The sequence below is a fragment of the Physella acuta genome, unplaced genomic scaffold, assembly GCF_028476545.2.
Source record: "Physella acuta isolate Inbredline_101_S28 unplaced genomic scaffold, ASM2847654v3 ptg001413l, whole genome shotgun sequence".
Classification (NCBI taxonomy): domain Eukaryota; kingdom Metazoa; phylum Mollusca; class Gastropoda; family Physidae; genus Physella; species Physella acuta.
In genome coordinates this window covers 142,577-167,145 of record NW_026732928.1, presented here as the reverse complement: position 1 = coordinate 167,145, position 24,569 = coordinate 142,577, and positions in this window count along the sequence as shown.

Sequence of the window (24,569 nt, the reverse complement as noted above, 5' to 3'; positions counted from 1 at the left end):
TTAAAGTCAACCGAATCTCCAAATATTTTATTCGAATATTTTAGGGGACGAAGTGGCCTAGCGGTGGATAGCTAGGCTGCTAACCCGTTAGTCTCGAATTCAAATCCGGGTTTAAGTCAGAAGACCGTCCCTGAGTCCACCCAGCTCTGATGGGTACCTAACTCACGTTAGGGAAAGTAAAGGCGGCCCGAACTTCAGTTGCCCTATAGGCCGTCAGATTTGGAAGGGGAACTTTACTTTTACATTATGTTTATCTTAAAATGTTATTTATTTGTCAAGTGCAACGTAAGTTGTATAGGCCTACATCTCAGTGCAGAAACTAATAGTTCTATAAATATATACTTTACTGAATTAATACTATGTAGAAAGTTGTAAAAAGTTTTTTTTTTTATGTTTGCAGAGGCTTTGGTTCTATTCAGGACATCGTGACGTCATGTAAAAAATATAGAACGATTGTTTCTAACGTATTGTGACATCATGGGTAATGCAGTTTAAAAAAAACAACTAATCTCTACATTTCTATTTGTTTCGCCACAACTCTAAAACAGTGAGATATAATGAAAAACTGTACTGCAGGATCAGTAAGATGGTCCCATCCCGAGGTTGTAGCTTCAATCACATCATCTACATCTAATCACTGCGTTTGTCTTAGTTTGTCGCTGTTTTAAACCTTGCTCAGAAACAGAGTAAGATAACGAGCAAGTCTCAGGGTTTAAGTGTTGGATGTGGGTTACACCGCGTGATTTAGGAAAAAGAAAATATTATGTTAGAGTTTAAGATAAGATTTAGTATTAAAAATACGTTTTAAGGTTAAAGATATGTTTTAGTATTAAAGATACGTCTTCAGGTTTTAATATAGGGTTTAGTGTTAAAGTTTCATACCATGCTTAGATCTAATATTGTGAAGACTCACTTGATGGTTTGAGTGATAAAATGTAATTAAAGTTAGGTGGCGGTATATATACCATCCTTCTAATTATATTTGTCTCGAATCTAATCAGGGTCCAACATTCAATAAGATTTAATTAAAACGTGACTTAATTAGGATTTAACGATCAGACAATGACCCCGCGGGTCAAATCATATGGTGTCCAGAAACCAGGCAAGCTGAATGCCACGTGGCAGTTTTTAAATACTTGCCCTTGACCTTCCTCTAAGGTGACTTACGACACACCGCTGCTTATGATCCCGCGCTGATCCAGGCCTCCCGCAGCTCAGCTAATGGCACTGGACCGTCCATCTGTGCTGGGGGGGGGGTGAGCTAATGGTGCCGGACCGCCCATCTGTGCGGGGGTGTGACGAAATGCTGGACTTAACCTGTCGTCTGGCATCAGCGGTCTCAGACAGCCAACACCGCCTACAGTACAGGATTATTTCCCTTCGGACACCACCACACCCCTCCCCCACCCTGACGTACACCACCACACCACTCCCCCACTCTGAAGGACACCACCATACCCCTCCCCCACACTGACAGACACCACCACACCCCACCCTAACGGACACCACCATACCCCTCCCCCACCCTAACGGACACCACCACACCCCTCCCCCACACGGAAAGACACCACCACACCCCTCCCCCACACTGACAGACACCACCCCCACTCCACCCTAACGGATACCACCACACCCCTCCCCACTTTGATACTTAACACGGTCTTAAAATAACCGCTCGATTTATCGAATATCGTCTACGCGATTGTATTTCTTTCAATATTTTTGAGTCCGGCTATTTTAAGAATTGTTTAAAACGGAATGCAGTTTCAACGTTTTATAATTGTTTTTTTTAATTAGATAATTATGGTTTCGAAGGTGCACATTTGATCTTAGAGTGTTGGGCCAAGGTTAATAGTTTTATTTTATTTCAGAGCAACCTTATCCGAAACAAAAAACGGAATTTCAAAATAAAATTGCTACACAAAGAGAGTTATCGATCGCTTGTTATTGTGTAAGTTTAAGACAAAAATAATAAAATGGATTTTTCCGTTTCCGGAACCGGCAGCGGTGTGCAAATCGCGGCTCCGGAAATTGATACGACTCGTGTAGGTGACTATAAGTCGCTGTTTTTTTTAAACATGTAAATATTAATTGTGTTTATGTGGAGTTTTTTTTTCGTTTTTTTTTTGTCGGTAATTTTAAGTGATACTAGACTACCGTGTGTTTCGAGGGTTATCCATAAATGACGTCACGTTTGTTTGACGATTTTTATCTTTCCCCCTTCCCTTCCCACTGTCACACATCTTCACACAAAGCCAGACCCCACATTCAAAAAGACGTTACACCTCAGGCAACGTGTTTAAAACACCTATTTTGGCTGAGCATGGGTCTGACCACACTATCCATTCATATGCTGAGAAGACAGAAACAGGTGCACTCTACTTCACCTGCCCCGTGTCCAGCCAAGTCCAGACAAAAGGACAGACAAGACAGACAGGACAGACAGGACAGACAGGACAGACAGGACAGACAAAAGGACAGACAGAACGACGGACAGAAGGACAGACAGACGGAAGGACAGACGGAAGGACAGACGGACGGAAGGACAGACGGACGGAAGGACAGACGGACGGAAGGACAGACGGACGGAAGGACAGACGGACGGAAGGACAGACGGACGGAAGGACAGACGGACGGAAGGACAGACGGACGGAAGGACAGACGGACGGAAGGACAGACGGAAGGACAGACGGACGGAAGGACAGACGGACAGAAGGACAGACATGACAACATAAGGACGTTTTGAACACACAAAAAGATCGTATAAGAACCCATACTGACCATACCCAATAAGTTCACCCATACTGGCTGCAAGCAATTAGCGAACCTCCACGGAATACACATAATATGTTCATCTTATTCAACAAACACTTGTATCTAAAAACTAATCCAGCACAAACCAATCAGTCATTACCATCTGCGCCGTTTCAAAAAGAAAACGCAACTTGTTTCAATTTTCCCTGTCCCTTTCAAGCTTCCCGCTTCTAATGAATTAGTTTTGACGTACAATAATGTAAAACCATGGGGGGAAAAAACAGATTTGTTAAGCTGAGCATCACGGATAAATATCGCGTTTAAACGCACAATCCCAGCTTCTAATTAGGTAAATGTCTTTTAAAATATTTTACCACTCTAAATGTGGATGGCGTTTAAAGGTGCTAGAGTGGTGGGGGGGGGGGGGTAATTTAAAAATAATGACTTTATTTTATTTTTGTTTGGATTGTGGAATTTTAGCGTGGGCGTGATGACGTAGTAATGAGATCCGGTGTGACGTAGCTGGCTGTGAATGTGCCCACAAAAAATGTCATGCTTTGGTTGGAAACTTTCTGACACCATGACGACATTTTTTTTTTGTGCTGTACGCTTGGAGTAATTTTTTTTTAATTACCAGCTTGGTGTAAGGGATGAATATATTTTTGTTGCTTTTTTTTTAAGTTGATTCAATAAACTGTGAATACCGTTTAAAATTTTAGACCAGTCTAAAACTTTGGATGAAGTTTGGCTCCGGGTTAAGTTAGTGCATGGGTGAACTACTGTGAGCCGTGGTTTGGGTCAGGTAGGCAAACTAGAGCCGTGGTTAGCGCCAGGTGGCAAACTGTAGCCGTGGTTAGGACTAGGTAGGCAAAGTGTAGCCGTGGTTAGGACCAGGTAGGCAAACTGTAGCCGTGGTTAGGGTCAGGTAGGCAAACTGTAGCCGTGGTTAGGCTAGGTAGGCAAACTGGAGCCGTGTTTAGGTGAGGTAGGCAAACTGTAGCCGTGGTTCGGGTCATGTAGGAAAACTTTAGCTGTGTTTAGGCTAGGTAGGCAAACAGATTCATCCATTGTGTCGACTACGTCAGTGCACAGCAATCAGACGGCATTGACTTACTCCTCATGGGCCTTCGTCTACCTAATAGGCCATCTTCACCTAGCGGTAGAGAGCTGGACTGCTAATCCGTAAGTCTCAATTTCGAATCCGGGTACAAGTCAGTAGACCGTCCCTGAGTCAACCCAACTCTGATGGGTACGTTAGGGAAAGTGAAGGCGGTCACAGAAACAGGTGAACTTTGTTTCACTTGCCCGATTGACCGTCAGATTTGGAAGGGGAACCTATTTTTTGTGCATGTTGTTTAGGTAACTTCCCAGCCCTTTGGGTCCATTAGGGGACGTAATACAGCTGACCCTACAAAACTTCACTTACCCCGTGGATGTGAGGTTTGAAAGGGAATTTTACTTACTTACTACCTACCATTCAAATGACCTTAACCTATTTCACAGCGACCACCGATTTTATGGTGACTTTGACCTACCATTCAAGTGACCTTCACCTGTTTTAAAGAGACCTTGACCTGCTTTAAAGTGACCTTCACCTGTGCATCCTAAATCAATCGTTTGTCCTTCATTTGAATTTAAGCCGACCTTCTTCTCTTGTCAAACTATGAAAGATTTTGAAATGCCAGTCAGTGGCATGTCAAAGAACTCTGTCCTCTCTGACCTCGGCCAGACATCTAATGTCACGTTTGGCCCCAGCCAGACAGCCAGTGTCACGTTTTGTCACGCCACGTCACACTCTGCGCATCTTCTCCGTGCAGTGTAGCAGCCACATGACCGTAATTTGGCTGCACACTTGACCGCCCTGCTCGGCCCTGCTCTCGTATTCTGCGACGGTGGAATTTTCCCGACGGCAAAGGAGATAATCCGTATAATACTTTTTTCATGCGTGAACTCCCCTTGTGTGTAGGCATCCGGTGCAGACCGCTGTTCTGGTGGAGAACAGAAGAAAATGAAAACATGCGAGCTACTGGCAGTGGGTATGGTGGGGCGGGGGGGGGGGGGGAGTGGGGGGGCATTTGTCGGCATCGCATGGCAGAGGGTAGGGTGAAAAGGGGGGGGGGGGCATTTGTCGACATCTCAAAGCTCGTCCTGTGTTTTCTCCCCTTATTTTGGGGGTTTATTGTAGCTCCATTTGCTTCCCATTTCAAGTCGGGCTAGAGTGATCGGACTTGGAAAATTGAAACGAGACGTATGGATACACTTGACGTCTGATCACTGCGTCTGACTTTTTTTTTTTCAACTAAGGGAAGATCAGTCTTCTTTTTTTAAAAAATTAAATGATCTCCCTTGGTCGATTCAGACGACATCGTGACATGGAATATTTCTAAACTCAGAAACTCTGCAAGACCAAAGTCTACCTTATCGTCTGAGTAAAGTTTGAGCTCTTGTGGTTCCCTGTAGCTGCCAATTACCCCCCCCCCCCCCAGACAGGTGAGAAAGGCACAAGCCAGGCTTTCACATATCATTACGTAACAAGTCTTGCTGTAGAAAGAAAAGACGAATAATTAAATAGTATTTAAGTTGTAATTTGTAGGGAATTAATTTAAAGACCCGTGCTCAAAACGTATACAAAGTAGGCTGTGGAGAGAATTTTTGTTTCGATCGTTTGGAGGGTAGTAATAGAGGGAACTTGTATAGAGAACTTGTATAGGGAACTTGTATAGAGAACTTGTATAGGGAACTTGTTTAGAGAACTTGTATAGAGAACTTGTATAGGGAACTTGTATAGGGAACTTGTTGATGCAACGTGTAGTTTTACCTAGCGTCTATGCTTGTTTTATCGTCAATGATACATCAGATCTAATCATAATCCCAGTGCTATATGGAGCTGAGAAATAAATCTAGTCTTAAGTCTACCCATGACGTTTTATCGTTAACTGAGATTCTCGTTGTTTAGTACAGTCCAACGATGAAGCTAAAATATTGGACGTTATAAAAATAATAATGCAATACTTATCTTGAACAGATTTTCCTTCTTCGTTCTTAATCGTAATGTTGGACTTGATTTCCTCCAACACAATTAAGTATTACGTGTGAACTTGTTATACGCCATATAAGCCGTTGAATTCACTTTCGTAATGCTTTTCTATTGGTCTATGGAAGTTGAGTGTAGTATTGGTCTATGGATATTCCGTACTATTGGTCTATGGCTGTTGAACGGAGTGTTGGTCTATGGCTAACTTTACGGATCTGACCTTGTACATGTCCAGAAATCCCCACCCCTCCCATCAACTGATCAAGTTGACAAGACCCTAAAGTGTCTGGCGTACCTGGTACCAACTAACGACTTCCGTTTTGACGAGTTCACTCACAGAGACCTTATACGGCTTCCTATGTTCCTATAGGAGTTCACGTGCTTACAAAAGTTAACAGCCCAGGGTCGGTCAAGTGGATGTGGGGTGGTCAAGTTGATGTGGGAGAGTCAAGTGGGTTTGGGGTGGTCAAGTGGGTGTGGGGTGGTCAAGTGGATGTGGGGTGGTCAGGTCAAGTGGATGTGGGGTTGTGAAGTGGATGTGGGGTGGGCAAGTGGGTGTGGGGTGGTCAAGTGGGTGTGGGGTGGTCAGGTCAAGTGGATGTGAGGTGGTCAAGTGGGTGTGGGGTGGTCAAGTAGATGTGGGGTGGTCAAGTGGATGTGGGGTGGTCAAGTAGATGTGAGGTGGTCAAGTGGATGTGGGGTGGGGTGGGGTGGTCAAGTGGATGTGAGGTGGTCAAGTTGGTGTGTGGTGGGCTTTTAAAGAAACAGCCTTACCTTAAAATAAATGTAGACATAGCCAGTGCACTATTCAAGCAACAACTGATCTAGAAACCATCACAGAAATAGAGTCAGTTACCCATTACAACAATTTTCGTTCAACATACCCTGTTTTGATCTGATTTCATACATTTGAATTATATATTTTATGCAGAATAATTAATTGGTTTAAATATATAATCAAATTAAAGATCAGACAGAAAGCTGTATTTTTAAAAGACGCATCTATGCTTTATTCAATGTAAATAAAATTATCGCATTAATTTGATTACAATGTTATGGGTCAGGGGGTTTCCTAAGTACATTTATCCTCAGTACATTTATCCTAAGAACATTTATCCTAGAAACTCTTAGTTCGGAAAGGTTGTGTTAAACATCATTGACCTGATTCATGTGTGCCTACTTTTACGGTTTCATGAATGTCTTCTTTTAATTATAACTTTTTTTTTTTAAATAAACCTCTCTTTATCCCCCCACCCCCATTCCATACCAGCACTTGGTACTAGCAGACTAGAGAACTATGACATGGACCAACAAAATGAATAGACAGCAACATCCGGTATTTAGTATAACCCTTTATTCCCCTCCCTCATCCTAATGACACCAGTCAATTTTTCCCGGCCTACAAGTCCTGATACTAAATACTTCCCCAGACAATCTTCGTGCGGCCGAGAAATTATCTCTCCGCTCTAAGTCTCCAAGCCGGCCATTTGAAACACGCGAGGTCTTCGTCTGGGCCCCAAATTTTCTGCACGGAAATTTTTCCTGGGCAATTAGGCTGGGGCTGGGAAAAACAAGGCTCTTTACCGTCTGCTCTGAGCGGCTGACCCAAGTGTCTGCTGCACAGTTCCAGGATAATGTACATTTCGCATTTAAAATGTTTTTCAAAAGATGTTCAGCGTTACTTTGATATCTAAACACTTATGAGCAAGCTATTTATTTATTTTTTTACCTTGTTATAACTGTCTTCACACTGTCCTTCAATGTCCTCTTACATTAATTACTCCTTTCTACCCAATATAATAAGCTCTTTCATTTCACCCCTTTTTAAAGATGCCTTACCTTTTTGCACTATACAACGATTTATCTCCTTCCTGTTATATTTCAATCTCCCCTTAAAATAAATGTCCTTCGTACCCCATATAACGATAGCATCCTTTCCTACCCTATTTACACCAATATCTCCCCTCCCTCCCATGTACATAACGATATATTTCTATGACTATATTTCTCTCTACCCCTCCTCTCTCCATCACCCCATAACTTCCCCCTTCTCCCACAACCTTCAACTTTTTCTTGACCTTTACAACATCGCACACCTCCCCACATACAATTGCTACATAACAGTGCACTTCATCTACCTCTGCTCACCTTCGACATATTTATATAATACCCCTATTTTCTAGCATTCCAATCAAAAAGCATACAAAACAAATCAAATTTAGATTAAACAAACTAGATTAATTAAAATTATTAAGCATCTAAAGCAGTGGTTCCCAACCTTTTTCGAGTGGCGACCCCCTTTTATAAAAAGTAAGTGACCCGCGACCCCCATAAAATTAAAAGCCGAAATTAGTATGGACATTAATAAGGACTAAAATAAGATTTCCTATAAGACATTCAATATGAACTACTCTTGATAACTGTTTTAATACGATGAGTAAAATTGCATGCTATTTACTAAACATTCGCGGTTAAGTTTTTGTTAACGCCAACCTATGTCATTATCAACATTAAATGTATTTCTTAATTTTGTTTTTGAAAATTGTTTTTGTGTTGAAAGTCGATTCTCGAAAATACGTTTGGGTATGAATGGTGAATACTACACCAAAATTATGTGTGCAGTTTTTCATCTTACGCGGAATCATTCTGCAAATCAAATAATTCATCTTGTAATTCATCGGGAATGCTGGCAACATCAAGGGAAGAAGGGAATGTGACATTCTTCTTCTTTCTACTCAGATAAATGGCGCCGCAGTTCGTTTTCAAGAGATTCAAGATGCCCAGAAATCGCTTCTTTCACAATTTTAATTATCTCACAATCAGTTTCATCTACCACACTGCAGAGTTTCTCAAATTTACATTTCCAATATTTATTTTCTTCGCCAATTCTGCAGCTTTGATAAAAATGCCCCGAGATTATCATGGAAAGTGATAATATTCGTTCATTTTCCCTGAAGCTTCAAGTTAAGCTTATGTTCAGAGTTTCTTCCAGGCATCTCTTCGGGCCACCCCGAAATTTTTTTACCGCCCCCCCCCCCCCCCCGAACGAAATGAAATTTATATAATTTATATAGAAAATCTATACTTTTAACAGTGTCCGCCCCCCCCCCCCCCGAAGAAAGTCTACCGCCCCCCCCCCGAAAATTTCAAGTGCCCTCCCCCCCGGAGAAAAAGTCTGGAAGAAACACTGCTTATGTTGATGTTCGATTGTATCTCTCCAACCACTCTGAGTCGTTTTAAGTATACCAAAAGATCTTGTTTCCTTTGCACTCCCAAGAACAATTTGATTTCAAATTTCTATTCAAAAACACGATTCACAACAATTCGTTTGACAGCCAGCGTACTGTAGTGTAGAAGATCAGAACCTCGTGATCTATATTGTCTTTGTTCAGTTTCTTAAAGGTTCCAGATTTAATATAATGTACGACTTTTACTAGAAATGGAGTCTTGATGGAGAGGGCATACTGGTGAATCATGCAGTGGTTAGGGAGCTATATCTTTTATGTTTTCAGAAAGTCCGATGTTGACCTAAACATAGATAGTGCACCATCCGTACAAACCCGCACAGCCGTTTTTAACCCATTTTAGTCATCAAATTTAAAAAAAAAACGTATTTATTTTCTCCACGCTATCTTCACAAAATAGCAACTCTTCTTTGCTATCATCTGAATGAATATAGACAAAGACCAGCAACTGCGAACACGAAGTCACGTCTGTCGATTTATCAAATTGAAAAGCCAACAATGGTGAAGGCTTGATTTAATTAAAAATTTGTTGTTTAACATCTACGGACATGTCTGCTATAAGCTGCTGAATAGTATTATTAGACAGAGATATTTGTTGCATCTTTACTGCACTGGAATCCCCAAGAGTTAATTTAACCATCTTCAACATGCAGAGGTTGATGAGATTTTCTCCTACTGTGTTTTTTTTTTGTTTGGCATTTTCTATCGGGACTTCATTTGATGCTTGCACTAATGCTGTGTTTCCTTGGTGAAAACTTCCTGTTCGATAAAGTCTCTGGCGTTTGCAACTAGCTTCATGCCGACGAAAGAACTCCATATCTTTTTTGGTGTGTTCAGAATGACTTGTCTCAAATGACGTTTTAGTTTTGAAGATTTCATAAACTCGTGACTGAGAACAACTTTATATAGTACTCTTTGCTTCTTCTCTATTCCATTTCCAGGGATGTTAGTAAAGCCGAATTTTAGATATTCTTCTAAATATTTATGTTTTGTTTCTCATTAATAAGGTTTAATATACTAGTTGGCGACCCCCCAGAAAGCCCTTCGCGACCCCCAGGGGGGTCGCGACCCCCAGGTTGGGAACCCGTGATCTAAAGTGTTACCAATCAATGAATTCAATCAGGGGCGGAACTACAGTGCCGCCAGACCCCGCAATGCGGGGAGGGGGGGGGGGGGCACGCCAGTTAGGGGCCCAGAGCCGACCATAATAATTTTTTTTATAGTTAAAAAAAAGTAAATTTTCTTTCATTTTTGACTTGATGGTTGTTTTGTAAAAAATTACCGTAACTGCGGTTGGATTATCTTTATTCTATAGACACCACCCCACGCTCTTGTATATTCTTTTTCCCTTTGTTTTTAAACCACTGTGAAAGACGAGTGTTTCTCATTCGATTAAACGTATCAAAGATAAGCAAATGTTCAAACCACTTTCATGACTTATTTCCCTTTTTTTTAAAATAGTCAAATAGGGGTGATCATAAGCTCCTTTTAATAGATTTGTACTAAACAAATTAAAAAGCAATTACTTCTCTTAATTATTATTTTTTAAATAAAGTAATTACTAAAGAATGACATTGTATAAAAAGGAATTGTATTAAATCAATAATACTTTTTCAAAATTATAATATAAATACAAAAATAACATAAAAATAAACATAACACGAGACACCATTACTTATACAAAGCTTTCATGTTTTATATTATTGTGACCGACTGGTTGTTATGAGGACTTCTATCAAAAATTAATTAAAACTGATTTTCACAAAACACACTAATGCACTTGCACACATGACATGATGTTGAAATTTTTTCAGGTCAGCAATGAGTATCCTATGTTCGTAATTCGTGATTTTATATATATATATATATATATATATATATATATATATATATATATATATATATATATATATATATATATATATATATATATATATATATATATATATCATATATAGGCCTATATAGATATATATATATATGGGGGGGGGGGCCTAAAAACTTTTTTTGCGGGGTGGCCCTTTTTTTTCTAGTTCCGCCACTGAATTCAATATTTTCTTACGCCGATCAACTTATCTCCCCTCCATATACCAACCATACTAGCCACCCGCCTTTTTTAATCTTCCGTGAATAAGTGTTACAATTGTAAATCATTGACTGTCAACAGCAGAATTACAACAATATAATTAAACGAATAAATCTTGAAATAAATGACAACAACAATGTCCAAAGTTACCCAACCATTTCTTAAGCAATTATTACAGAAAAGACAATAGTTGGGATAATGGTTGGCAGTATAATGAGTTTTAAAAGTTAGAGACGAATAAAGGTAAAGTCTTGGTATATAACCAGTGAAACAGATAGGAAGTTACAGAAGGCACAATACAGGACTATAAAGGTAGGGGCTATTAAGGTACTGAGGTTCTTTAAAGAGATACGGAAGTGCTATGAAGGTACTGATGTGCTATAAAGGTACTGAGGTGCCATAAAGGTACCGAAGTGCTATGAAGGTACTGAGGTACTATGAAGGTACCGAAGTGCTATAAAGATACTGAGGTGCTATAGAGATACGAAGGTGCTATAAAAGTACCGATGTAATAAGAAGGTACTGAATGGTGCTATGAAGGTACTGAGGTGCTATAAAGGAACCGAAGTGCTATGAATGTACTGTGGTGTTATGAAAGTACTGAGGTACTATAAAGGTAATCAGGTGCTTCAAAGGTATTGAGGTATTATGAAGATCCTATTGTGCTATGAAGGTATCGAGGTGCTATGAAGATCCTGATGTGCTATGAAGGTATTGAGGTGCTATAAAGATCCTGATGTGCTATGAAGGTATTGAGGTGCTATGAAGATCCTGATGTGCTATGAAGGTATTGAGGTGCTATGAAAATCCTAATGTGCTATGAAGGTATTGAGGTGCTATAAAGATCCTGATGTGCTATGAATGTACGGTGTGTACGAATAGGAGTAGGGTAGGATCAACAGCCGAACCGAATAAACGCAATTTAAAAATTATTGTTTCAAACTTGATTTTGAAGTTATAATTTAATTTGATGCTGAAAAATAATTAAAACAAAACGGTTGCCATGGAAACAGCCATCTCTATTTATTTCTATTTCGTGCTTCTCGTGCGATATCTTGAAGGCCAAAAACAAAGCTGTTACGTTACATGTAATTTGACTCGATTTTCTTTTTTCATTTTTTTTTTTTTTTGTCGGGAGACACTTTTTTGTTCACAGTGCTGCCGATCTTTATTTGGTAGTGTGAGTGACCTTCTTTTGTTAGTGTGAGTGACCTTATTTTGTCAGTGTGAGTGACCTTCTTTTGTTAGTGTGAGTGACCTTTTGTCATTGTGAGTGACCTTTTTTATTAGTGTGAGTGAACTTTTTTTGTTAGTCTGGGTGACCTTATTTTATTAGTGTGAGTGACCTTTTTTGTTAGTGTGAATGAACTTATTTTATTAATGTGGGTGACCTTATTTTGTTAGAGCGGGTGACCTTATTGTTAGTGTCTGTGACCTTCTTTTATTATTATGAGTGACCTTCTTTTGTTAGTGTTAGTGACTTTCTTTTGTGTCAGTGTGAGTGTTCTTTTTTGTCATTGTGAGTGAACTTGTATTATAAGTGTAGTTGAGATCTTCTGTTATCAATGTGTTTGTGATCTTCTATTGTTAGTGTGTATGTGCGTGCGTGCGTGTGTTTATATGTGTGTGTGTGACCTATATTCAGTGTATGCAACCTTCTAATGTCAGTGTGTATATGTGTGTGTGTGTGCGTGCGTGAGCTATTCAGTATGTGCAACCTTCCATTGTCAGTGTGTGTTTTGCCAATTATCAGCGTTTTGTTTTATAAGCCACATGAAAATTCTCAAACAACTGACTAAGCCAAACGTGCGATCGATGAAGAAAAAAATATTGTCTCGGCTGTTTTTGTTTTATTAATTAAATTTCACATTTGATTTCGCCTGGCAGCATCGAAGATTTATTGAATTTCCCAAAAGGTACATCTTCTGTAGGAAGTTGAAGGTTTTTAAAAGAGAAAAAATAATAGTGTTTTAAAATAACCGTACAATGCCTAATGGTTTTTAATAGGAAATGAAAGAAATAAGAACAAAATTATTTGCGATTTTTTGTGTAACAGTGTCATATGCAGAGGCGTAGCGAGGGGGGGGGGGGGGGGGGCGGGGGGTGCGGACCGCACCGGGTGACACCATTTAGAGGGGTGACACCAAGGCAAAAAATAGCAAAATATATAGAGAAAAACTTGAGGGGGGGATGCAAATCAAAAGTTTGAGGGGGGGGTGCAAATCGAAAATTTGAAAGTTTGTCCCCGGGAAGGGTCGCTACGCCTCTGGGGGGTGACACCCTTAAGTGCCGCACCGGGTGACATCCGACCTCGCTACGCCACTCGTCATATGAGACCTGCTTTGTTTAGGCAGACTTAAGGTGGCCCGGTTTAACATTTAAGGCGTCGAGAATTTCAATAGACAAGACAAGGAATCGAACTCGAAACGTTCGGACTGCTAGTCGTTTGTTGTCCAGGGTAACGCGGTCATGCACACAGGCAGAATGTTAGCGCGGAAGTTCTGACAGTGCACCCCTACTCTTCCCTGCTGATGTAGAGGTTCAAGGGGTAGCCTCCAACATTCAGCACTCATTCCAAGATTTCCTCCCAGTATGCTAACTTACCCTCTCCCCTTTTCACCATCGTACTTAACAACTTCCCTCCCAACATCCTAACCTACCTCACCCCCTCACCATCTTACTCAACAACTTTACTGTTAACATCCTAACCTGCCCACGCCCCCCCCCCCTGTTCACCATCGTACTTAATAACTTTCCTCCCATCCTCCCGCCCTACCCCCCCCCCCCCAAAACCCCAATGTATTAACGTGTGGGTATGAGTGACCCCAGCGTAATCCCTCTCCCCCCTCCCCCCCCCCCCCCACCATCATAACAGTACCCGTTGGTGGATCTGAGCCAGACTTCTGACGTAAGGTTAATCAGCCAAAATAATTAGCGTTATCGGCAACAAATTAGCACTGGCTCACTCCTGGCCGTGGTAAAGGTTCCCTCCACGTACTCACGCTTCACGCCTTACATCGGTCCACGCTTCACGCTTCACGTCTTCACGCTTCACACCCTATGACGATCTACATCGTCACGGCTAATAGCAAGTCACGCTTTCTTCACAGCTTTCATCTTTCGCACTGCTTCTGTCAATTATAGTTTAGCCGGATATTTAATTAGATCAGACTTTAATATTTTGTATTGGTTGTGTCAATAATAGTTTTATGCAGCAAGTAGCTAGAAAAGTCCTTAATCTTTCGTATTGTTTCTATCAATAATAGTTTAAACTATAGGTAGTTAGACCAAGCTTTAACATTCGCACCTTTACTGTAAATAATAGTTTCATGCGTATTTAGACAAGTCTTTAATCTTTCCTATTTTTTCTGTATATAATAGTTTAAACTATATTTAGACAAGTTTTTAATCTTTCGAATTTTTTTCTGTTAATAATAATTTTTGTCGTGCGTTGTACATTTTAAAATAACACCATCAGATGTGTCATATATGATAAGTGCCGAAAGATTTCGAGTTCGAATCCAAGTCGTCGGGCTGTGAGTTCAACAGGGTACCTAGATAAATACGTGTTTAAGAGATAGCGTCTGTTTTCGTGTTTATATGAAATCCATATTCCAGTTAAATATTCCCTTAACTACAAAGTATCTATACTATGCCCCTAGTATGTTAAAAACATGTCCAGCATTAGGCAACGAAAGATTTGCTAAAAATATACCTCGCAATACGCTCCAAATACACCACTCAATATAATTCGAAATATATCCCAAATATGACCCGACATATACCACTCAATACACTCTAAATATACCGCTTCATATGCCCCTATTATACCACTTAGTATACCCCATATATACCACTCAATCTGCCCGAAATAAAATGCTTAATATGCCCCTCACCGTCATCTAAAATATCCCTAAAAACATGCCCCCAAGTACCTAAACTATGCCCTTGACCATACGAGATCCTACTAAATTTACCCACAATATACCTCAAACTAAATACTCCCCAATTATGCCCTAAACCATGGTGTTGAAAATGCCTACGAATCTGCCCTAAACAATGCACACCGTCAAGTTCTAACAACACCACTATTTACCATCCTACACTGCCTTCGTCTAACCTATCTAACCAGCATAATATTTTCTCTCATCCTAACCAGAACGTGAAGATTAGTACTAAACTATTCCTAAACCCGTTCCACTATTATCATCATCCCCTTCTCTGTCGTGTCGTTGATCCAGGTGAAATGATGAAAACATGTCGATGAAAGATCAGCAGACGACGAACTACAAAGATATTCGCTTTGTTCTAACGGGCCAATCATCTTTGACCTGAGAAGTTGTTTTTTTTCATTTTAACGTACGGTCTTCGCTGTGCTGTGGTGTTTTTCGTTTATCCCATGTAACGAAGCTTTAGAGATTTTGTATCCCTGGTGTGTTTACACGTAATGCTAGTATACAAACCTCGAACAGACCAGTAGCTATACTTATACATTTATTACTGGATTTTTACGCTTTAGTCTCCGATTTCGTTAGAAATAAATATATTTTATTTTTATTTCTTTAATTAACTGCAGATCTAAGGAATTGCTTGCAATGTGTTCCGTTTGTTGGTTGATGTTTTGTTTGTTTGCTTTTTCCCCATAGACTTTGCATAGAATGTACATAGACTGTAGATAGATTGTACATAGACTGTACACAGATTGTACATAGACTGTACACAAACTATACACAGACTGTACATAGACTGTACATAATCTGTACATAGACTGTACACAGAATGTACATAGACTGTACATAATCTGTACATAGACTGTACACAGAATGTAAATAGACTGTACATAATCTGTACATAGACTGTACACAGAATGTACATAGACTGTACATAATCTGTACATAGAATGTACACAGACTGTACATAGACTACATAAACTGTACATAAGACATTGTTAACACGGCGCTAATATTTGCCTGCAATAGGTAGGTGTCGTTTAAACACATATTAGTGTTGTAAAGGTATGGTTTAAACACATCTGTGTGTTGTGAAGATGTTGTGAATGTGCTATTTACACATATCTGTGTGATATGAATGTGCTATTTACACATATCTGTGTGATATGAATGTGCTATTTAAACACATATGTGTGTTTTTTATGGTGTTTAACCCATATCTCTTTGTTTTGAAGGTAAGTTTAGACCTCTGCCTCTGCTGTACCTTGTTTGAATCCGTGTATCGTTTTCAAGCTTATGTTGATATGTCCTGTTGACATTTCTAACTATCAATGTGGTGGTCAGCCTTATTTTGGTAACATTTCCCACAGTAACTTTTGGAAATACTATATAGTCGCTTTATGTTACCGTAGTTACACATGTAAATTAGTTAGCATCTTCTACAATGGTGGTTACTGTAGGTAAGTTCCCTTTTCAAGTGAAGTAGAGTTCAATTGTTTCTGTGACCTCGGCATGTGAGATGGTGTGGTCAGCACTATGCCCAGCCTCCTTTACTTTCCCTATCGTGAGTTAGGTACCCATTACGAGTTAGCAGTCCAGCTCTCTACCGCTAGACCACTCCGTCTGGTTACAAGTAAACCTTTAAATGGTCTATATTCTACAATGGTGGTCGCCAATCAACGTGTAAAAGCTGGCAACAGCTGTCACCTGTAAACATGATCTGTAGTATTTTTGTTTACGTCTACGTTGAGGTGTACTTTAAAACCCTCCTTCCTCTCTTCCCCTCCCCCCTAATCTTTTGTCCGTTACTTTAATTTATTTTGTTTCCTCGTGTTTTAACTTTTAGTTTTTCTCCGAATAGAGTTTTTTTTTCGGCTGTCTCGTCTTTCTGTAATAACACACAGGATTTTTTTCTGGGATCCTGTGATTTCCGGAAAATGTTATTTCGTTTTGAAATTGGGAATCAGCATGGTGTCTATAATGCTGGGAGGTGGGCAGGTGGGGCGGGGAGAGGTGTACGAGGTTTAAATGGTTTTTAGGGTAGGGGAAAAAAATGGAAGGGTGTAATTAAGTCTTCACCTTCAAGTTGAAAGTTTTCGTTTTTAACGAGGTTAATTTGTAAAACAAAAATCTGCGGGTTTTTTTCCCTTAGGTTTCGTGCTTGGTACCAGTATCGCAGCCACAGACGCCATCACTACTACAGCTACTACCACAACAACAACCACCGTAGCACTATCCCAGCCACCATATTACCATAAACGCAACCGCAAACATCACAACAACCGATCCGTAACTACAGCCACCGCTACTTAAACCATCACTACCACCATCACCACAACTACTACCACAACAACAACCACCATAGCACTACCCCATCCACCATATTACAATAAACGCAAACGCAAACATCATCACAACCAATAACGTAAATACAGCTATTACGACAGAAGGACAACCACCGTAACCACAGCAACCATCACAACCACAACCACAAACATTACCATAAACGCAATCGCAAACATCAACACAACCAGTACCACAACCACAGCCACCGCCACCTCTACCATCGACAAGGCAACCACACCCACAAAAAAACCACCACCATCACCACCTCGGCTGTAAGTCCCTCAGCTAAGTACCATGAGCACAAAACTAATTAAGATTTCAAGGTAAGTTATAATATCCCACTTAAAACAAAATCGCAAGGTCTCTTTCGGCACCGTATTTACGTAGGTTTTTAATTTTTTTACAATAATTGTTGTGATAGACATTATTTACTATTGCTTGCTTTAATTCTTTTAGATATTTACTGTTAATAGCCTAATCTTGTCAGACATTTATAATAAAATCATTATCCTCGGCAGCTGAGTAATGCGAACTTGCATGTCGTAAACAGTAATAGATATGGACTAAACGTTAATGAAGTGTATATAATTGCGAGAAATTACTAGCACAGAATAACAATAACACAGTAGGCTACTTTCAAATGTTGTATCGCAGTTATTTGATGAATGTTGATTCCCCACCCCCGCTATGTTGACATCAACTCTTCCAGTCTGATATTGTTAGTTTAAATCGATCCACTCCCCTCTCCCCCCCCCCCCCAACTTTCCCATGTCGGGACGAGTAGCATTGCTACTTTTCCGAGGACCGGAAGCCTCATTTATCACAGATTTCCATTAGCACAAATCCTCATTCTGGTCTCAGGTCGTAACTAGCCTGCCAGCCCTACCCCCACCACACACACACACACACACACTCACAGATCACTAAACCACTAGCCTCACCCCAAACACACACACATACACACACACACTGGTCACAGGTCGTAACTAGCCTGCCAACACACACACATACATCACTAAACCACTAGCCCCACCCCCAACACACACACATACATCACTAAACTACTAGCCCCCACCCCAACACACACACACACATACATTACATTACTAAACTACTAGCCCCACCCCCAACACACACACACACACACATCACTAAACCACTAGACCCTCCCTCACACACACATTCATACAAATACACCCTGGTCACAGATCATCACTAACCCACTAGACCTCCACACATACACACATACATACACACACATACACACACCCTGGTTACAGATCATCACTAACCCACTAGACCCACACTCACACACACTTAAATTCCCCCCCCCCCCTGCCATTACACACAAATATTATCCTGTCAAAGACCCTTACTAATCCACTAGATTCCAAACACTCCCCCTCACACACAGATACACACACACACACACACACACAAATACACACACGCAGTAATTAACGCCACATGTAATTGGCAGTTAAATCAAAGAAAATACTTTTTCAAACCAATTTAGTTCAAACAAAGACATTTAAAAAAAAAAACAAAGTCGGAAATAAAATCCAGCTGTGGAATTTGAAGACAAAAACAAACTAAAGCTTGAGTCTTGTAAGACAACATGCCCTCCCACAATTCCGTGGGTAGATCAAACAAACCACAGACAGACCTCTCGTTTTGTCTGCGGCATGTCTGTCTAGTACTGGAGCTTAGAGTAATTAGCTCGTCTTTATTTACTCACTGCTTCAAAAACAAACCCTTTCTCTGACGTCTTGACTTATTTATTTTCCTAATGCAACACGACGCGACCCGGTTGTAAAACTAGATGGGGGATACACTTGTGACTTCCTCCCCACAAACTTTTGACGTCCCGTACAAACTACCATAGGTTGGTGCACGTCTCGACGACACACTACCCACAATCCTCAGCGCCTTCATTCTTTTCAAGTTTAAATAACAGAAACCCAATCCCATTGGGTAGTTGGGTAAAAGTGCTCCGCGGAGAACAATACGAGTTAAACGGATAGTTGAGCTCAATGTAGGTTTAGTAGGGGGAAACTCTCTAAACCTACGTACAAGTTCAGACATGCTACTCTTTAACCACGAGCGGATGGCGAGTCTTATAAAATCAATGCGGGTGTAGTGTGTGTGAGGACGAATTCGGTATTTGTCCAAGGCATGTCGAAATTCAAAACATTGACCAAGTCATAAAGTCTCAGTCATTGATCTGGACATGTTAAAGTTCAAGTAGTTGACTGGGTCGAGATCCCATCTTGGACATAGACATAAAATTTAAGACATTGTGAAAGGCGAGAGAGAATGTCAAAGTTGACATAGACATAAACTTTAAGTTATTGCGATAGGCGATAGAGAATTTCAGTGTTGAATGATACAGACATAAAGATTAACTTATTGCGATAGACGATAGAGAATTTCATTGTTGACATTAACATTAAATTTCAATCATTGACATAAAAAAACGTTTCGTTTGAGCCTGCATATCTTATGTTCAGACACCCGAAGGTAAACCAATCGTTTGTCCTATCTCCCTACAATTACTACCTTTAATTGACCATTATTCGCCTGGGACCGCCATTTATTTAGTTTCTATAGACCCTAAGTTCCTTTAGGCCAATATTTACAAACACTATTGAGCGTCTGCAGGACTTAGGTACGGCAAATGTACTTATGATTCACTTACATTACCAAATAGCCTATAGAAAAAAATGTTTTGCTTTTTGTTTCAAATAATATTTTAATATCTGAAATATGTATAACCAAATATTCATCGTTTGGACGAAAAATGTAACGAATTAAGTTGTTTTTTCTACAATGGCATCTGTGTAAATAAAACAGCACACAAATTTAAAATACTTAATCGCCCTTTCGAAAGTCCAACCTGTTTGCTGTCGTCATATAATGTTTTCGTTATTTTACTAATGATTAACTTGACTTTGCTGAAATATAATTTAACAGGCCGAACACATTATCAAGCTATTTTTAGTTCTAAATTTCAATAGGTTAGCACAGCGACTTTATTTATAACAATATATTAACGCTCCTGTTGTCTGTTTGAATTAGCCAACCACAATCTTAATACCTGGATACCTACCAAATAGCGCCATTCATTACTTTCTATTGCACCCGTCCACGTGAGATTCTCCTATTTTCTAGGGGTCATTTATCAAGACAAGAGTTACCTGCCTTGCTCTGAGCTAGTTTTTCAGATGCCTCCAAGACTAAAGTGTCTCGGGCGGGGGAGGCGGGGAAGGTGGGGGAGAGATTAATTGATGGCACAGAATTATGTGCGCTTGTTTGAGAGTTGTGGGTTTGCCAGGGAATTCCTGCACCAGAATCTCGCTGGTGTTCAACATATCTGGAGTTGATTACAAAGTAGAGTTTTAAAAATCTAGCTACGACATTGCAGATGAGTCTTAATTAGCGCTAATTTGAAAATCTAAAATATAGATTATGTATTTCTTTCAGCAAACACTTTAAAGTTAAGTTATTCCAACATTCAAAGTTTCATCCTCAACATAGACGACACTTAATTTAACTAAATACTAAATGCTACTAAATACCCAAATGTCATATAGGCTTTAATGCTTGTGCTATGAACAGCATGAAGTCAGATGTATTGTTATTGAATAGCCGAAAGTAATACATAAGGTTCATGGTACTAAACAGCTCATGGTACTAATGTCAAATTTAATGCTACTGAATAGCGGAATGTCACTTACAAGGCTATTGCAACTGAATATCCGAATGGCAGAGACAAGATTGGTGCAACTGAATAGCCTAACGTAATCACTACACACTGAAGAGGGTGAATAAAATCTAACTAAAAAGTTGATTTTAAAAAACTATTAAATCCTTGAGAACAGAAATCATGGGTACTTGTCGAAAAAGAAAAAGAAACGGCAATAGAAATTAATTTTGTTATTGTTTTTCTAACAACCCATGTTTTTTGTAGGTCTTCACACCGACCGCGTACAGTAACACAAGATTAGGACTAAAATAGCTTACAATCTCTGCTAACAGTAATAAACAATTCTTCAATTTTTACAAAGACATTTTTTTAAGATTGTCCAAGATAAGAAAAACAACAAAATTGTTTCAAAAATGTTTTTACTAACTTACAGAAACACCATCAACTTATCAGCCACAAAATACAATTCCGATGCGATATGTTGGGCTAAAATATTCGTCAGAGAAGACACTAAACCCCCTCAGCGTCTTACACGGAAATCCTTCACCAACTTTTCTAACTGGCTATACACCACAGTAAACCTGAACCCCCACAAAGGACCTACATACGACGTACATCTATAATAAACTCGACCCCCACCCCTCCACACACACATATAGAATACCCCCTCAACACACACATACATACATTTACACACACATATATATAGACCACCCCTCCACACACACATATAGACACACACACTAGAAAAATTCAACATCAAGATCGTAAACCATCATTTGTATGATAAACTTTCGGATTCATTTTTTTTAAGTCTTGTCTTGGTGAGATTGTGGTCAAATTGCAGCTAATGTAGTCAGTCACGTGCTGTTTACCCGGGTCGTCCATCTTGTAAGGTAAACATCTAGCAGACGATAGTCCGCCCACCCCCAGCAGGACGAGAGCAGCAGGACAGGAAGTACTTGTGCTTAATGGATTGATGCCCGTGGGCGAGAACTTCAGTGGCTGGCAGGTAGGGAAATGGCTGAGTTGGCGGGATATTCAAATGTCTTTTTTATAGCTGCAGCTATGGGCAATTTACTATCTTTAACTAATTTGTTTTTATAGGTGCAAACTGTTGGCAGTTAACAATCTTTAACTATTTTCTTTTTATAGCTGCAAGCTATGGGCAGTTTACTATACTCAACTATTTCTTTTTATAGGTGTCGGTTAAGCACCAAGTTGCTAAAATTTCGGTAGTCATAGTGTAAGCATTAGGTTAGTTCTGCAGACAAGTGATTAGACAGTAATGTTGGTAAAACTGATGAGACATTTGCGTTAGTAAACTGATAAGAAAATACGTCAGTAATCGTTCAGGAGATGTTATCGTTAGCAAACAAGACAGAATTAGCGTTAGCAAACAAGACAGAATTAGCGTTAGCAAACAAGACAAAATTAGCGTGACAAACAAGACAAATTAGCCTTAGCAAACAAGACAGAATTAGCGTTAGCAAACAAGACAAAATTAGCGTGAAAACAAGACAAAATTAGCCTTAGCAAACAAGACAGAATTAGCGTTAGCAAACAAGACAAAATTAGCGTTAGCAAACAAGACAAAATTAGCGTTAGCAAACAAGACAAAATTAGCGTTAGCAAACAAGACAAAATTAGCGTTAGCAAACAAGACAAAATTAGCGTTAACAAACAAGACATAATTGGCGTTAGCAAATAAGACAAAATTAGCGTGACAAACTAGACAAAATTAGCGTTAGCAAACAAGACATAATTAGCGTTAGCAAACAAGACAAAATTAGCGTGAGCAAACAAGACAAAATTAGCGTGAGCAAACAAGACTAAATTAGTTTTAGCAAACAAGACTAAATTAGCGTTAGCAAACAAGACAAAATTAGCTTTAGCAAACATGACGCCTATAGCTTTTGAATAAAAGACAATTTTTGCGTTTACAAACAAGAAAACTTTAGCGAACAATAAACAATTTTAGCGTTAGCGAAAATAAGAACTTTAGCCTTAGCGAACATAACAACTTTAGCGTTTGCGAACAAGACAATATTACAATTTGTGTGACTTCTACTACAAGTGCAATTAACAAAACATTATTCTCCATATCCAACCCGATCAAATAATGTAGTATTCGTGAGTCCCTCTTGGCGGGGAAGTAGTGATCTTTGTTGTTGATGTTCTGCAGCAGACAATACCAGGGGCGTAGCGAAAGGGGGGGGGTACCTATGTCCACGGGCGCCGACCCAAGGGACGCCAAAATAAGTTGGAAAAAAATTAAAAGCTCATTTTAGCTGCAGTTTTGAATTATAAATATAAAAATATTGGAGGGGGGCGCCAAATTGAATGTTTGTCCTCGGGTGCCGTGAGGGGTCGTTACGCCTCTGGACAGTACCCTCATCCCTGGTCAACAACCCAATCGTATACAGTGACAAATTTCCTACAACCCGCACTACGCAATTTCCGCCCTAATTTTATGTATATGTGATGGGGCACTTGAGTGACTCGCACATGCGTACACGTGTTATTATTTCATTGGCTAGAAATCCCACGTGACCCATTCACGTGACTGATCAGAATATTGTGTTGTCGTGGCCTAACCGCAACAGATTTCCGTTCGTGACCAACCCTGTGACGGACCGCCATTAGATTCTCAAGTATTTTCACTTCTGCTATCAGCAGACGGGAAATCCATTCGGTAAATATTTTCCCGCCCTTATCGCCGAGTCTTGTTCCAGGAAGTGTGGACTTAAAAAAGTCAAATCGAGGTTGAATTCATTTCTCTGAAACGAATTCTAAAATAGTATAATTGGTTTGGGGTTTTGTTGTTTTCATTGGTGTGTTGTTGTATTTGTGCACTCTTACTCATAGGTCGATGCACCTTCTACTGCAGCTCAAGGTAGAAAAAATTTCATCGAATAGGCTTCAAAATTGCGCCATAAGATTATACACTCTATTTATATGTTCTGACACTCTTTATTTTGTTATGTTTAATTACGCTTATAACATTTTTACTATTGTCGAAAATTGTAAATATTCTTTCCCTAGTAACGTCAAATGTTACAATGCTCTAATATAGATGCCTTCAAATGCTAAAGTGCCCTGATATTAATTCCTTTAAATGTTAAAATGCCCGATATAGATGCTATCAAATGCTACAGTCTCCTGACATGAACGTTACATGACGGCAAGTCACCTCTACCAAGTCCTGAAGTCACCTCTACCAAGTCCTTAAGTCACTTCTACCAAGTCCTTAAGTCACCTCTACCAAGTCCTGAAGTCACCTCTACCAAGTCCTTAAGTCACCTCTACCAAGTCCTTAAGTCACCTCTACCAAGTCCTCAAGTCACCTCTACCAAGTCCTTGAGTCACCTCTACCAAGTCCTTGAGTCACCTCTACCAAGTCCTTAAGTCACCTCTACCAAGTCCTTAAGTCACCTCTACCAAGTCC